The 16675-nt window shown below is 43.4% G+C and overlaps 1 non-coding gene across 1 annotated transcript; it reads right to left on the reverse strand.

The window, feature by feature from the left end:
* Positions 1 to 7184: 7184 nt before the first annotated feature.
* Positions 7185 to 7288, reverse strand: LOC112312124 (small nucleolar RNA U13). Its single transcript, XR_002975566.1, has one exon. It is a non-coding gene; the product is annotated as a small nucleolar RNA U13 (small nucleolar RNA).
* Between the last annotated feature and the right edge of the window lie 9387 nt (positions 7289 to 16675).

The raw sequence follows: 16675 nt of genomic DNA on the forward strand, positions 1-16675 counted from the left end.
CGGGTCACACAGGACTGACCCATATGTAGAACCCTTACCACTTTATACTGCCATCTGTTCCCCGCCCTTGACCATTGGATCTTTGAAGAAAGGGACTTGGCCTTCTTCATCTATGCCTGGCACAATTTCCTGTTGGTCCCACTTTGAATGGAGAGAGGTAATATTACTTGTATAATGATCTACCATCTATAAAGCTTTCTTCCCCACACTTTCTCATCCAGCCCTCACCCACAGCCCTGGGAGGGTGGATACAAAGAGAAGTGATTTGCCCAGATCATTTGGTAACTGACAGAACTGGAAGATCTAGTCCAGTTTAGAGACCACAGACCCCTGCTTGCAGGTGTCCCTGACTGCCAGCTGCCATGCAGTAAAAGGTTTCTCCAAAAGGCAGTGTCCTCCTCCGACTTCTTCGTCCTTTCTCTCCCATCAAGTTCACATGTCAGGCAGCCAATGTAACTGTGTCCACTCCCAAGGAAATGGAAGTTTTAATAATCTGCCTTCTTGCACATTGTCAACAAAAGGATGTCCAGCCTAAAGGAAGGTCTTGTGAGAGTTTATGTGAGCGAAACTGACAATTGCCAGGAAGCAAAATCTCAACAGATTGAAAAAACGCCCCAGAGAATGGCGGCTTTGCAGCATACTTTATATGTTAGAATCAATGAAGGAGATGTAAGGAGGGTTCTGTGAAATTCCTTGGGGAGGCGGGAGAAAGCAAAGCAGTAGAATTTCTGGGATTGGACAAAAAGTAAAACGGAGAGATGCATACTTCTTTTACATTGGTGGGGCCGGAATAGTTACTAAAGAACTCGCACAGCATCCAGAGATGGTATGCCTGCAACGAGATAACAGTGAGGGTTCTGTGCTCTCCTGCTGGCGGGAGGTTGTGCCCTGGGGGGTCTGGAAAAGGGGATTACTCTGACATTCCAAGGGTATGTTATCACAAATGCAAAAAGACCACAGACAGGCTCAGGTAAGATAAAGATTGACTTTTGTCGAGGAAGTTACTGGCCTGGGACATGACTATCTGCTATGATTGCTTTTAGTTAGGAATTTTTATGTTCAGACCCTTGTATGCGGTTACTTTCAGTCTCTGAGTGTGTGAGGCCACCATGCAGGCCTCCCCCCAGCTTGTCAGGTTCAGTATGTGGTCCCTTTTGTCCACATCGTCTATGTCCTCTGGCAAATACCCTTGGCAAGCTGAGACTGTCCTCCTGGAGGCCACCAGACTTCAGGCTTCTGACATTCTCTGTGTCCTGAAGCAAGCCATTCAATACTCTGGGGGTCAGTTTTCTCATCTGTAAAACAGAAATTCAGTGTTATAAATATCCGTTAGAATGCCACCTCATACAGACCCCAGAGCTAGGTATGTGGGATATGGATGCAAAAATAAATAGGACATAGTCTCTGCTCTCAATACAGGTAAAGTCAAACAGGACAGACAAGAATGAAAAAATAGACCTCACGGCAGAGTAATAAAGTAGATATGGAAGAAAGACTATTAATACCTGATTTGCTTATCTCATAGGCTTGTGCCAAAACCAAATGAGGTCATAAATATCACGTGTTCTTGAAGCACTATGCAAATGCAAGCAAATATTGTTATTTGGCCTCTGTAGGAGACACCATTAGCTGTTGGCTTAAATCTCCCTTCTTCAAGAATTGCTCCTATAGCCAAATCCACATGATAACAGAGGTGCCCCCTTTCCAAGCACCTTTTGGCCATTTTTGGTTGATTGAGCCAAATGCAGACCCCTGGCCCAAGCTGGACCACGCAGAGTCCCTGCTCTGGGTTTGGAAGGGGAATGAGGGAAACTCAGTCCCATCCACCCTGGGCTCTTGTGTAGATGAGATACCAAACCCTGGGGCATGATTCTGACAAGGTGGTCTGAAAATTAAAGGATGACAAGCTGCCATATTTGAATAGAAGAATAGAGCAGAAGTTCAAAGAGGAAGAAAGACAAGAGGCAGAGGTCTTAGCTGAAGTCCGTCCCCACCTGCAGGGAATGACATCCCAGCAAGGACCATATTTTGCTAAAGATAGCATGGGTAAGCTTCAATCACTTGCAGCTAAAAGACTCATAATTAAACAGTTTCTAAATGAATTCAACTCAGGCTAATGTAGAACAGAAGTCCTTTCTTAGCCCATGCAAGAGCAGTGTCATTCATTCATTCAGTCAGTCAGTCAATGAATATTATTGAATGTCAAATATTTACAAGGATCATTAAAAGAAAAAAAGGCTGACTGCACCGTCTATGATACAAACCAGCCACTGGGTGTCAGCCTTCTAGCCAGCCGGCCCTGAAAGTTCCTGAAACCACCCAGTTGTACGGTGGGAGCACTTTGTTAATAAGTGAACTTGCTGTCACCTGCAGTTACCCCTGAGCAGTTCTGGAGCCCTAGACATTATGACATTTATCTGCCCATCACCTCTCCCCCTTCTGGTAGCATAAACTAGACCCCACTCCTACCACACACATACACACTTTGAGGGGGGCTGCCCCACCCCATTCCATTCTCCTCTGATGAGGCTGTTAACCACAGGCCCCTTCCCCTGACCACATGGTGGACATAAAACCTCAGCTGGACAATCAGGATATCTTTCTGGAGAATCTGAATTTTGAGCTGAGATAAAAATATAGAGGGTCATCTCACAGCAGTAGCACGTACAGAAGATCCCCGGGTGCCCTGATGAAGGTACCCTACCCAAGCCTACAGTCGAAGCCTAGATCCTATTTTTAAGACACTTTAATGAATCTATATTTACCATGAGGATTTTTTTTTTCTAGTGTGCACAAGTCATTTGACTGAAGGCTAAAGCTTATTTCAGGAAAGCGAGTCTGTCATTGTTCCAAAGCCCCTGTTAGCTCCTTCCACACCTGTTCTCTCTTCTGCCAAACCACCTATGGCTCATTTTGAAAGAAAAAAAGATCAGGACCCAGATTCCAAAGTAGGACACAAGTGGTGCTTAAAGAAGCAGGCCTGTAATTTTTGTCACAAATTTTCTTGATGGACATTATGTATTCTTTTTAGTCAACACAGATTTCTCATGAAAATGCATTCCTAATCTCATAAAGATTGCCTCCCAAAGTAACACTCCCAGAATCCCAAGTAATGGACCATTAACCCAACGCCTCATTTTACAAACAAGGAAACTAAGGTGCAGAGAAAGGAAATGGCACACTAACACCCAGTAACTCCTTAACAATACTCAATCAGCAATAGCAGCCCTAGGACCAAAACTCAGGCCTTCTTAATACTGGATTAGAGTTCCTTCCACTAGCTCATGCCTCCTGGGTGTGATAATGGTCTTACCACACCTCCAAAGGCCTGGGCTCCTAAAGTTTCATCCGTGTGTTTCTCGCATTCACACAGTGGCTTCCAAAGCTCACTCAAAGTGCTCAGGGACTAGGTCAGGAAGGGTTTCCAGCCTTAGACAAGTAGGCACATACCAGCCCCTCCAATAGCACAATTGCAGGGCTGGTGTGAAGTCCAAATTGCCACTGCAGGCTTCCCTCACTGTCAATTTAAGCTGCCCCTTGGGGAACCGTGGTGCCCCTTCCTGCCTGCTGACCTCAGTTGGGACCATCTCAGGCATCAGAGGTGTAGAATAAGGCTAACCCTAAGACAGAAGTAGTCTGAGTATTAGATCCCTTTCATTCAAGTACAGTCCTTGGCCCCCAAAGCCACCTATGGCTTTGGTATTTCTCCAACCTCTCCCCTCCAGTCAACCACATACCTGGGATTAGACCAAGCCCTGGCCATGAAACTCACCTTATTAGCTTCCTGCCTTCAGGACAATGGACCACCATTGGCTTTATTTTTGCATAACCAAAGAGCCAACTCAGACAAGTATTGCAAAAAAAACATCTTCCCCAACATCCTTTGCTTCACCCAACCCAGTATTCATCAGGTGCCTCTTTTAGAGGTCACCTTCTCTCATCAATGAAATTTTAATTAATTTTTACCTTCCTTAGGTCCTTCTATCCAAGCATTGGGAGTTCAATAGTATCATCATTTAACATATAACGAGCACCCTTTACACGTAGGTCCCTGTGCCAGGAGCAAGAGGTGTAGAAATAAGATACAGGCTTTCCTAAATGAAACAGATAAAAGGTATACGAGGCTGCAACATCTGCCCCAGGGCTCCTGCCCCAAAGATGACAGAAAGGGCATTGGGAGGGGATAGAAGTAGGGGGTGGGGATAGACAAGAAGGAAGAGGCAGCAATCAGTCTGAAGACTACTTGCTAGTAAAACCAGAACAGCCCGACGACATTAAGTCTGTTTAAGGACAGTCTCAAGAGAGAAATCTTATTAGCCAAAACGATCAAAGTAAATCCACTTTCTAAATATGTAGCTAAAGCTTTCACTCCCCCACAACTGCATATTGAAAAATCCTACAAGAATAATTTCTTCAACACACCCTCTGAAATACGGGACGTTGTTTCCATTTCAAAAGCAAAATAATCGAGGAGGAGATGGTAAATGACTGGCCTGCTGTTACGCCACAGGGTGGTGAAAACACTAGACACTGGTTCTGAGGAGCTCACTGGCCTCATGTTTCACACGTGGCTGGCGATGGGGTGAGCATTGCAGACATCTATCACTGCATAATAAGCCACCCCAAAACATAGCCACGTAACAACAATAACCACCTGTTGGTGCGTGATTCTGCAGTTGCGACCGTTCTTCAGATCTCACTGGGGTCACTCATGAGCCTGCAATCTTCTGATGGGTTGACTGGAGCAGTGTCTAACAGCAATGACCTCACTTACAGGGCTGGGGCCTTGATGCTTGCTGTCAGCTTCTCTCCAGCTGATGTCATTCAGGAGTCTAGCAGAGGCTCCTCTGGCTGCAGGAGTGTGCCAAGAGCGCCACCGGGGAGATACAGGTGCTCTTAGCCCTTGGGTCTGGAACTTGCACAATGTCACTTTTGCCACATCCCATTGGTCAGAGCAAGTCGCAAGGCCAGCTCGAATCCAAGAAGTAGGGAAATAGACTCCACCTCCTGATAGCAGGAGGTGCAAAATATTGTGACTGTGCTTCTCACAGTGAGAGGTAGCTCTTTTTTACCAGTCCACACACAAGGGCTATCTATTATTGTCACAGCTAGAATCAGCCAGCATCCACTAGCCCCTGCTGTCTAGGGGGATGGTGGCGAGAAACATCTACATCGGAGCATGGAAGCTTGGAGACTTAGCCCAGTCCCTGGCTGATACCCAGACTCCTGGGATATGTTCCCGAATACATGCTGAAACTACAACTGCAGTCGCAGACTATTAATCATTGCAGTTAAGGAAGACGCATTAGGTGATCGCTGCCTGTGCGTCCATGCACAGGCGCACAGGTCAGACATCATACATTCATGCACAAGTGATTTCTCAGGTGATATGCTGGCATCTGCAGGCTGACATATCATTTCTCCAAAGACAGTTACTATAGAGTAATAAGTAAAACCACATAAATGAATTTAGTAATTTTCTTCAGATTTCAAAATGCGTTTTAAAAGGAAATACTTTTCGCCCCAGCTGGTGTGGCTCAGAGGATTGAGCAGTGGCCTGCGAACCAAAGTATCACCGGTTCAATTCCCAGTTGGGGCACATGCCTGGGTTGCAGGCCAGGTTCCCTAGTGTGGGGTGTGCAAGAGGCAACCAAACATTGATGTTTCTCTCCCTCTCGTTCTCCATTCCTTCCCTTCCGTTAAAAAAATAAATAAATAAAATATTTAAAAAAATACTTCTCTAGCCTTCATTGTTGTTTGTCTTTATAGGCAGACCTCTCAATATTTGACAGAACAACAACAAAAAAATTGGCTCTGACAAGGAGGCCAACAAGTGAGGAAAGAGCCAGAAATGGTTCTGTACAAGATAACTAAGATAAGTCAATGTTGCTAAAATGATTTCAACCTGTCCAGGTGAGGGCTAATTGAATGCAAATTATCTTACAGCTTCACTGAGGCATAACTAACTCAACAAGCTGTGCATATTTACAGAAGATAATATGATGATGAAGCTATTACCTATGAAAGCATCAATACAATCAAAATAATGAATGTATACACCAACCCCGTAAGTTTTCTCATGCCACTTTGTAACCCCTCCCTCCTGACCTTCTCCCCTTTCTCCATCTCCAGACCATTGCTGATCTGCTTTCTTGTTGCTACCAATGACTTTACATTTCTAAGATTTTATATAAGTGGGATCACCTAGTATGTACCTTTTTTTTTTTTGTCTGGTTTCTTCCACTCTCTAGATTGAGTTTTACCCATAGTGTTGAGTACAGCAATAGTTTATTCCTTTTAATTGCTGGGTAGCATACCATTGTACCAATATACCAGAATTATGTTTTCCTATTGATGGACATTGGGGTCATGCTGTGTACTGATATTTTCCCCCATGAAAAGTCATGTGTTAAAGCCCTTACCCCCAATGTGACTAAATTTGGGAACAGAATCTTTAGGAGGTGGTTAAGATAGAGTGGCCCTGACCAGTGTGGCTCAGTTGGTTGGGCATCATCCCACAAAGTGAAAGGTTGCTGGTTTGATTCCTGGTCAGGGCACATGCCTGGGTTGTGGGCCAGGTCCCTGAACTGGGGTACAAATGAGAGGCAACCAATAGATGTCTTTCTCTCACATCAATGTTTCTCTCCCTTTCTCCCTCCCTTCCTCTCTTTCTAAAAATAAATAAATAAAATCTTTAAAAAAAAGATAAAATGAAGTCATAAGGTGGGTCCCTAATCAGAGAGAAGTAATGTCCTTATAAAAGAAACACCAGAGAACTCTTGCACTTACTCAAGCGCCTTCTCTCCGCTCCCACCCCCATGCCCCGCACAGTCAGAGGAGAGGCCCTGGGAAGACGTGGCAGACATCTGCAAGCCAGGAAGAGAACCCTTACCAGAGGCCGAACACTGCCAGAAACTTGATCTCGGACCTCGCCAAAAATTGTGAGAAAATGAGCTTCTGTTGTTTCAGACATGTGGTCTATGGTATTTTGTTATGGCAACCTGAGTAGACTAATACAGATTATTTATACTTTGGGGCTATTGCAAATGAAGCTCCTAGGAACCTTTGTGTACAAGTCTTTGTGTAGACAAAGCTTTTGTTTCTCTTTGGTAAACATCTAGAAGTGGAATGGCCAGGTCATGTGATACGTGCACACATATACATTACCTTTATTTTTTTTTTAACATCAAACAGGTAACGTGCCGATGTCGTAACAAGGTTTGAGGGAGACACATCTCACACAAGAGCATAAACACCCAATTATCATGCTTAGGAACTACAAAAGGATCTGTACATTACGTTTTTGAAAAAATTGTTGTCCAAGTACAGTTGTCTCCATGTCCATTACCTTTTTAAGAAACTGTCAACACTGTCTTCCAAAGTGGCTGTAACATGTTTCATCCCCTCCAGCCGTGAATAGGTCTTCCAATTGCTTTACATTCTTGCCAATACTTAGCACAATCTTTTTAATTTTAAATAATTTAATTTTAAAAAATTAAAAAATGTAAATGGCAATTTAGTTCACCATTCTGGTAAATGAGCCCTAGTATCTCATTGTGGATTTAGTTTGCATCTCCCTAAGGGCCAATGCTGTCGGTCCTTTTTTCATGTACTTATTTGCCATCCCTCTATCTTCTTCAGGGAAGGATGTACTCAAATCTTTTGCTCTTTTTTTAATTGTCTGTGAGATAACAATGTAAATTTGAATAAGCATAAGCATAAACAATTAGACCCAAAATCTAATGGCTGTCCAGGTTGGGCAGGCCTGTGAAGGGGGACTTGACATCTAGGACGAGTATGTGGATGCTGAAAACTTGGAAAAGGGTGATGAGGGCTGAAAGGAGAGTGGTAGGGCTAAAGATAAATTCTGCCAGCCTCACAATTTTGTCTAAGTTTGGCCCTCAGTCCCTCTTAACAGTTTTCTCACCATTAACACCTAATTCCAGCCCCCAGATTTTTTGAGAGTCTCAATTTCATGACATGTTCTATGAGGGTTTCTTGTTTCAGAAATGCACCATATGTCTTCTTCTTGCCTGAAGAAGATTGCCAAGAGCCCTGGCTGGTGTGGCTCAGTGGACTGAGTGCTGGCCTGTGAACCAAAGGGTCACCAGTTTGATTTCCAGTCAGGGCACATGCCTGGGTTTTGGGCCAAGTCCCCAGTTGGGGACGTGCAAGAGATGACCAATCAATGTTTCTCTCCCTCTCTTTCTCCCTCCCTTCTCCTCTCTCTAAAAATAAACAAATAAAATCCTTAAAAAAAGAAAAAGAGCTTTGCCAAGAGTATAGACAAAGCAGAGCCATGCACGAGAAGTACCTAGGTAACAACATTTGGTCCCGAGTCTAGTCTGGAGGCAGAGTTGAGAACCAAATGGCATCTGAAACACCTTCCGCTAAAATGAAGACTTTGGGAAGGAGAATTAAGAAAAAGGACTGAGGGAAGATAGTAATGAGGACATTTAGTAACAGTGGGTGCTGTGACCAAGGACACTGTGTTCAGCCATAGATAACTCCATGCTGGAAAGAGATAAGTGGGGGAGAATTCGGGAGAGAGCAGAATAAATGAGTAAGACACAGAGAAGCTGATTTATGAAGCTGACTTAATAGAGTTCACTGAAGCTAGTTCATTTAACAAAATGTAACTGGAGCTAATTTTCCATCGGAGACTGAAAGGCAATGGAAATGCAGATAGTAGAGATTAGGAAAATAGCCAATGTCAGAGTCGGCTTGTCTAATAAACCCGTTAAGTAAAATGAAAATAACTTCTGCATTTGGCAGACCAGTTCTTGATCTAGACGTGTCCTGTGTCCTGACAAGCAGCTCGTTGACATTCTCCCGTCGTCTTCCACCTTCCTCCTCATTCTCTCCCTCTTTCTTTTTGTCTGATGAATCTCATAACTATACACAAAACCCTTAGGGAGCTCTTATTTCTTTACCTTTTAGGGGAATCTTCCTGGTTGGCTCCTGTCCCTGGGTCCACCCATCCAGATCTGTGTTCCTTTGGCTCTACCCAGTTGTCCAAGGCTGAGGTCTGTCCTCGTCCCTTATCTCCTAATCCCAACTCCTTTTTGAATTGGGACTTCCCTCAAGACAGGAGCTCAGGAAGAGGTAATAAATGATCCTTATTTCCACCATCCTAACACAGTCACCCATAGCATTTTGGAGAACTTCCTTGTAACCATTATTCTTCTGCATTGGAACCGCTCAGGTAAAATTACATCATCTCAGTGTATAGTATTATATAGGAGAAAATAGTTTCCATATCATTAACTACCACTAGTGATATAGCTAACACTCAAAATTCCAACAACGTGATCATAGGCTTCCTGAATTAAGAACCCAGTCTGGGAGATTTTAGATTTATTGAAATTATGGTATGCTTAGGTAGGAAATCTTTCGAGCAAATGAGGCAACAGTTTTTGCAAGCATCCTCAATGGCACAAAAGGCCATTGGTAAGAAAGAGCATAGATCTATATTTTAACCCTCTTTGAATCCTATGAATTAAAATTTTTTAAATTAAAATGTATTCGTGTCAACATAATCATTAACAAAATTGGCCTTTTCCCATTTAATACCTTCTCTCCCACAACTAAAAGATCTGCTAGCAGGTCATTATTTTGCAGAGAGAGCCTGGTACCAATTCCATGTGGATCTAACAACTTTAGTAAACAGAAACTTTACAAAAGGATGGAGTAATCTCATCATCAAATGCCTTGTTAAGTGTCTTTTTACATGTGGTATTACACAGCTGCTATACAGTGACCTTTTCTTAATAGTTTATAATAACTAGTAATTATCATTTGTTGAGTGCCTAGCAGGTACCATGCTATTTTAAATGTGTTAATCTCACATCAAATCTGTTAGGTAGTGATATATGATAAAGAATTTGACTGCACTTTATCCCTGATTCCTGGGAGGGAGACTCTAACTCCTTGGGATTTCTTGAGTGCTAGTGTTTTTGTTACTCACCGTAGGCCTTAGGAGTACACCTGAGTTTCTGCTAGGGAGGGGCTGTTTGAACCAGAAAGACCAACTGTGCAGTTAGAGAGCTGGGGCTTTGAACCTTGTGCTATCAGCCTGACCTCCTGGAAAGGGGAGGGAGCTCTGGAGACTGAGTTCAATCCTGTGGCAAATGATTCAACCAGCCATGCCAAAGTCTTCTTTGAAGTGTTCAAAGTCTAGTAGCATATGTACTGGACAACAGGGAAATCATCTCTATCCTTTTGAGCCTGTTGTAATTTATCCAAATCAGACGAGCTGTAACAGTGGGTGGAGGGATGATCTGGGAATTTTGAGCTCTACCCCTGGCTCTGACTGGCTCTTTAACTGTATAAGCCATGTTACTTTTTTTAAAAAATTGATTTGAGAGAGAGAAAGAAACATCTATTTTGTTGTTCCACCCACTGATGCATTCATCAGTTGATTCTTGTATGTGCCCTGACTGGGGATCGAACCTGCAACCTTGGTGTATGGAGACAATGCTCTAACCAACTGAGCTACCCAGTCAGGACAGCCATGTTACTTTTTAAGACTCAGTTTCTTCATTGAAGAAATTAAAGGATGATATCAGATTTCATCAACTAAACTGTTAGTTTCCTGCTGTAACAATGCATCACACACTGGGTGACTTAAATAACAGAATTTTTTTCTCACAGTTCTGGAGACCGGAAATCTGAAATCAAGGTTTTGGCAGGGTTGGGGCTGTGAGAGGGAATCTTCCTGGTCTCTCTTCTAGTTTCTGGTAGCCTCAGGCATTCCTTGGCTTGTAGATGGCAGTCTTCTCCCTACATCTTCACACTGTGTTTCCTTTATGCATGTCTGTTTCTATGTCCAAATTTGCCCTTTTTATAAGGGCACAGTCTTATTGGATTCGTGCCCACCCTTGATGACCTCATCTTAACTTGATCATCTGAAAAGACTATTTTCAAATAAGGTCACATTCATAGCCACTGGGGGTTAACACTTTAGTATCTTTTTAGGGGGACACAAGTCAATCGCTAGCACTAACTTTGTAAAAAAGAAGGGGGAATGTGTGTGCACCTAAAAGTAAACTGAAATATCTAGCAGGAGAAGCTGGAATGAATGTTGGGTAGGTGACTCCAGCTGCCCACCTAGCCTGATCTTGGTCTAATTGCAGAGTGTTCTACTGGCCCCTTCCACAGAGATCACAGGCAGGAATAGTAACCAGGGAGGAAAACAGAGTTTCAGAAGCTTCTTCAAGTAGTACCAATAATACATATATATAAGTGAAAAGGCATAGATGGATTTATTTGTTTGTCTATAGGGCCAGCAATACTCAAGCACATAAATCAAGATTTTTCACCCTTGGAGAGAAGCCAAAATGAGTCTCCTACATAAATATCATTTGAAAACCTTCCCCTGGACCGTTTTCACTCATTCATTTATCAACTAGAGCCACCTGCTTCTATAAATTCAGTCTTTACTTTGCCTGCTGGGTGAAAATGGAAATCTCATTGACTTACTCAGTCCTCAGGCTCTTAGAAATAAATGGTGAACCATTCATGAGCCATACCTCTAGGCCAGAGCCCACAGAATGGTTTGTGCCCAGAGAAAGGTCAGTTATTTTTTACCTTTGCCTTCTTTGCTCCTTTCATATGTGATTTTTCCATGCTTCTCCCTGACACACACTCTCTGTGAAGAGGTGCGAAATCTCTGCAACAATGAGAAAATTCCTCCCCAGATGACTTAGGACAGATTGGAGCCAAACCATTTCCTTCAGGCCCTGAGCACATTGTTTCCCTTCGGTGACTTCTGCAATCCAGAAACAGCTGCAAATGCCAGTAAAACCACGTTAGGATCCAATCCCTGAAGCCATCCTTACCCTTTTGTTTTTCTCTCTGGAGGGAGGAAAAGAAAAGTCCTTGAAAAGCTGCCACGGCACATTATTTCCAAGCATCTGTTGATGGAGGTAGGAGCCAGGCAGCCCCCCCTTTTTAAAAGTGTTTTTTTAGAGAGAGGAAGAGGGGGAGAGAGAGAAACATCAATTTGTTGTTGCACTTATTTATGTATTTATTGGTTGATTCTTTTTTTAATTTAATCTTTATTGTATTTTTTCCTTCCCCCCCATTACCATTTACTCCCCTTATACTCCTCTCCCCCCAGCAATTACCACACTGTTGTTTGATTCTTGTATGTGCCCTGACCAGGGATCAAACCTGCAACCTTGGTATATTGGGATAACGCTCTAACCAACTGAGCACCTGGCCAAGGCCCCAAGCAGCCCTTTTTCCCTAGAGGAAAGGAGAGAGCAAAGATGGAAAAAAGGAACATACAAAAAATGATGGAGAAAAATCTGAGTGAGTGAAATAAAATTCCACACTGGGAAAACATTAACCAAAACATTGCTTATGCAAAGCATTTGGAATGCGCTCTTCAGAAGGCTTAAGCCCACCTTGCTTTTTCACTTTGGGTGGGCCAGGAAGCCAGTCTATTTTAACATTTAATTTGGATGGTTTTTCTGGAAGCGAACCTAATAAGTGGACATCAGGATATATAAAAATAATACTGTGAACTGAAAGTGCTTAAAGAAGATATTATTTCATAAAATAATTTACAGTCACACACTTAAATTACCTGTACTATGCAGGTAATTAGCAACCTGTACAGTACACTTAAATGGTGTGCCAATGTATAGAATTATCTTTCATTTGCCTTTTTCTATTCGTTCTCTCCCCCTTTTCACTCCTTGCTGTGCCTGGACCAATGATCTTTATGGATGAAATCAGTGCTTGGCCTCTTAGCTACTAGGCAGCAGCACCAGGAGGAGACTGAAGAGAAGCAAGAGTGAGGTTGAGATATTTGTTGCTGTGGTTCCCACCCTGATGGGTGACCACGCCTTGGCTGCTTCTCTCTATTGAAGGTCACAGCTCCTAGGAGAGGGGAGTGTCCCTTCCTCTTTAAGCAGCTGTGCACTGCTGCTTCCCCTTGCCCCTGCACGCATGGGGGCTGGGTGAGAGAATCCCACTGTTGCTCCCTCCAGGGTACTGCATTTTCCTTTCCAATTCCCTGAACCTCACCCACACCTTTATAAATAGATTAATCCCTTAAACCCTCCTTGATTGTACAGTTTGAGTGTGCTCTCTGTTTCCAGGAGGTGCCCTGACTATTACAAGGTATAATTTTTCTCTTCGGCTAGACTGTCTCTTGGGTGCAGTCTTATAGGATGCCTTGTATCTCCTTCAAAACTTCTAGCATGGTCCTATGCATAGAGTAAACTTGGTCATTAATGCTGTGGATCATCTCAAGAAAGTCCTTCGTTTACTTTTGGTCCCTCTTTCCAAGGTCATATAACAGGATGCAGAGTGGGGTCCCTTGAAAATAGGAGAAAATTCCCCAACCAAAAGTTGGGGGGAGGGGGGAAGTGGATGATATGGCATTTAAGATACTTTGCATAACAATGGCAAATTAATAGCTGTGCCTTTCTTGAATGGAGAGGGCTACCACCCAGGGTGGAAGGTGTGTGTGACTTTATGAGTATATAGTGATTTGTGACACAGCCAGGGGAGGTGGATGCCCACCCCTGATGTCTGTGCGTCATGGGGAAGTCTGGTCCTGACTAAAGATGGTAGCCAAAAGACGGTAAAAGATATGAGGGAACTGGCAAAAGTGACACATCACAGGAGGGGCCAGATATGAGGTCACATAGGAAATTCTGGGATGAGCACTTAAAATAAGGGTGGGCTGAGAGAGAAGGATGAAGCCATGTGGGCTGAGAGAGAGGAAGCAGCCACACGGTCTGAAGGGGTGTAGGACGGGGTCCAGTCAACCATGAGGTCTGGTGTGTAAAGGGTGCCACGCAGTTTGGAGTAAGAGCATGCCATGAGGTCTGGAGTAAGAAAGAGGAGGCCCACTGGGAAGGGGCCTGGAGAAGACAGTGGCACAGCTGATGGAGCTGCGTGGGGACCTGCCCAGCCACCTGGGTTCGTGAGAGATGCTTGCAGCCAAACTGTGACTGGGAATGCTGAGCTGCAGACTTCTGCTTTTCTGAAAGATGGTACCTCTCACTGGCATATTCTGAAACTGCCCTGGTTTGGCAAAGGGAAGTGGGACTATGTGTTTTGGGGTATTTCAAAGGGAGTGGGACTTAACAGCAGAAATCCACCATTATTCTAAATCTGTTTAACCTTTAAGTAAACAACTCCTTTCCTTTTTCACCAGACTCTTGCATTGGGAGTCAATCTTCTTGGTGGCGGACAACTGAACCCCACAGCTATTCCAGAACAGCATGGGCGGGGTTCTGTAACAGTCATACTAGCAGACCCATTTAGTGAATCATACATGATTCTACCTGCTCACACAAAGCCTGCCTATCATTGCCCAATACCTGCATTTAATGGGATTTTGTTGCTTATGGTAAGCAGTGTGGTGTAATGGAAACAGTAGGGGCTTGGGAGCTGTACTCACCAAGGTCCAACACCCAGTACTGCTACTTACTAGTTGGGTAACATGGGAAAAGCTACTTAAAGTCCCAAGAACCACAATCATCGTCTATAAATGTGAGATGCAGAATCACCACATCTCTGCCTCCTCCCCCTTGCTGCTTCTCCATCTTCACCACTGCAACCATGTAGAGTTCTTTGTCCCGGTTTGAACATGATGTCTGGTGGTAGGGCAAAGCTGAGCTCCTAAGGAAGAGGGCACCGAAAAGGAAGGAAGGAGGAATGATAGAAGGTTTAGATAGATTGGCAACATAGATCAGGCTTATGATCAATATTAAATTTGTTTGGGGGAGATGTGGAAGAGACTGTGATACCTAAAGAAGCTAAGGGAAAATATACGAAGAGGTGTAAACCACAAACAGGAAATTACTTGATTGGCTATAGCTTAAGGAGTTGTTTTATTCAGGAAAGCCTAGTTGGTTATTTGTGATTAGTTGTTCCAATGCTGCTGGTCTGCAGTGATGGTGCCGTATCAGTCCTGTCCCTTGAAGCAAAGAATTGATTCAATGTAGAAAATAGGACATTCAGAGAGAACATGTTCCAAAGAGAAACATAAGAAGTGGCCATGATTCCTTCCACCTCTTAAATGGGTTGATTTGTAACTCATAAGTTCCCCCAAAATGGAATTTTTAATTTTCCAACCCTACCAATGAAGTGAACACCATAATGCAGACCTCTTCAAACAAGCGGATTTCCTTTTCCTACTTTTTCTGATCGACAGTACCACCATGACCTTTGTGGGGGGAGGGAAGAGGTCTCCAAGCACCACTGCAAGGCTGATTTGGCATAGACTGAAAGACAGACAACCCAAGAGAAAAGGACAGAAATATTTGTATCTTGTCCTGGGCTCAGGGAGTCTCCAGCATTGGGTACAGCTAAGCGTGCTCTTTCAGACAGTGGGCCGAGCCTGGGGGCGTGCCTGGCTGTTGTGAAGAATCACAGCAGGGTCCCAGGAGTTCCCAAACCTTCTTCAAAGGGTTGCTCTGAGGCAGTTCAATGAGATGATATACATAAAGCACTTAGTATCCAGTACGCAGTGGGCACTCCACACATGCTCTTTATTATTTTTTGTAGAGATTTAGAGCCTGTAGACAATTTAGATACAAGCCTTTTTTTTTTTTAATTTGGAAAATCATTACTGTTGACATTCTCCTAGTTGGTCATGCCAACTATTGCAATGCCTCCAAAGAGTAATTTTTTTACCTCCTTTCCTCCTCTCTCCAGGATAAACAGTAAAGAGCACTCGATGACGCAGAGGATCAAAGAGCACAATGGAGTGACATACACACATATTTCAGTTGCTTGAAGTCAACCACACGTTCAACAAAACGAAATGATACAGATGAATATACACATATATGTGTAATTTCCCCCCCGACAATATGGCCCTTCAATTCAAGCCAACTTCTTCATCTGGTGCTCCACCAAGGAAACAGCCACGGCCATCTGTTCCAACTCTGGGGAAAAACTGGCTGTGCTGAACTTACTGAGGGATGGCACAGAACGCATGAAACCATGGAATCTGTACTGTATGAGGGATTTAAGAGTGTCTTAGGGAAATTATCTTTCTATGTATGACTTCTGCTCTTCGTGTTGACTTCAGAACCCAAACTCCAAGCACGGTGCACCGCCACCGCCACACAATACTGCGTGTCATTTCAAGTGGCCAGACCCGAAGCACATAGGAAGAGTGACCCCTAACAATACCCAGCTTGACTCCAACATTAATCTGGAAACAGCTTACGCAGCCTCATTGCTGTGAAGACATCTGCATTACCATATTGCCTCCAAAAAATCCCTTCTGTCAAGACTGACATTATTTATTTTATTTTAGTTTGAAGTTACAGTTGACATTCACAATTTTTTTTTTGTATTAGTTTCAGGCGTACAGCATGGTGGTTAGACAATCATGTAGTTTACAAAGTGACCCCCCCCACACACATTTCAAGTGCCCACCCAACATCATGCACAGTTACTACAATAGCATTGACTATATTCTCTATGCTATACTTTACATCCTGGTGGCTATTTTGTAACTACCAATTTATACTTCTTGTACTTGCCTTCACCTTTTTCACCTAGTCCCCCAATCTAATACGGGCATTATTGGCATTTTTAATTAGTTATTTTAAAAATACTTACTGAGTACCTACTACCTGCTAGGAAATTACTTGATTGGCTGTAGCTTAAGCAGTTGCTTTATTTGGGAAAGCCTAGT

This window comes from Desmodus rotundus, chromosome 7, assembly GCF_022682495.2.
Source record: "Desmodus rotundus isolate HL8 chromosome 7, HLdesRot8A.1, whole genome shotgun sequence".
Lineage (NCBI taxonomy): Eukaryota > Metazoa > Chordata > Mammalia > Chiroptera > Phyllostomidae > Desmodus > Desmodus rotundus.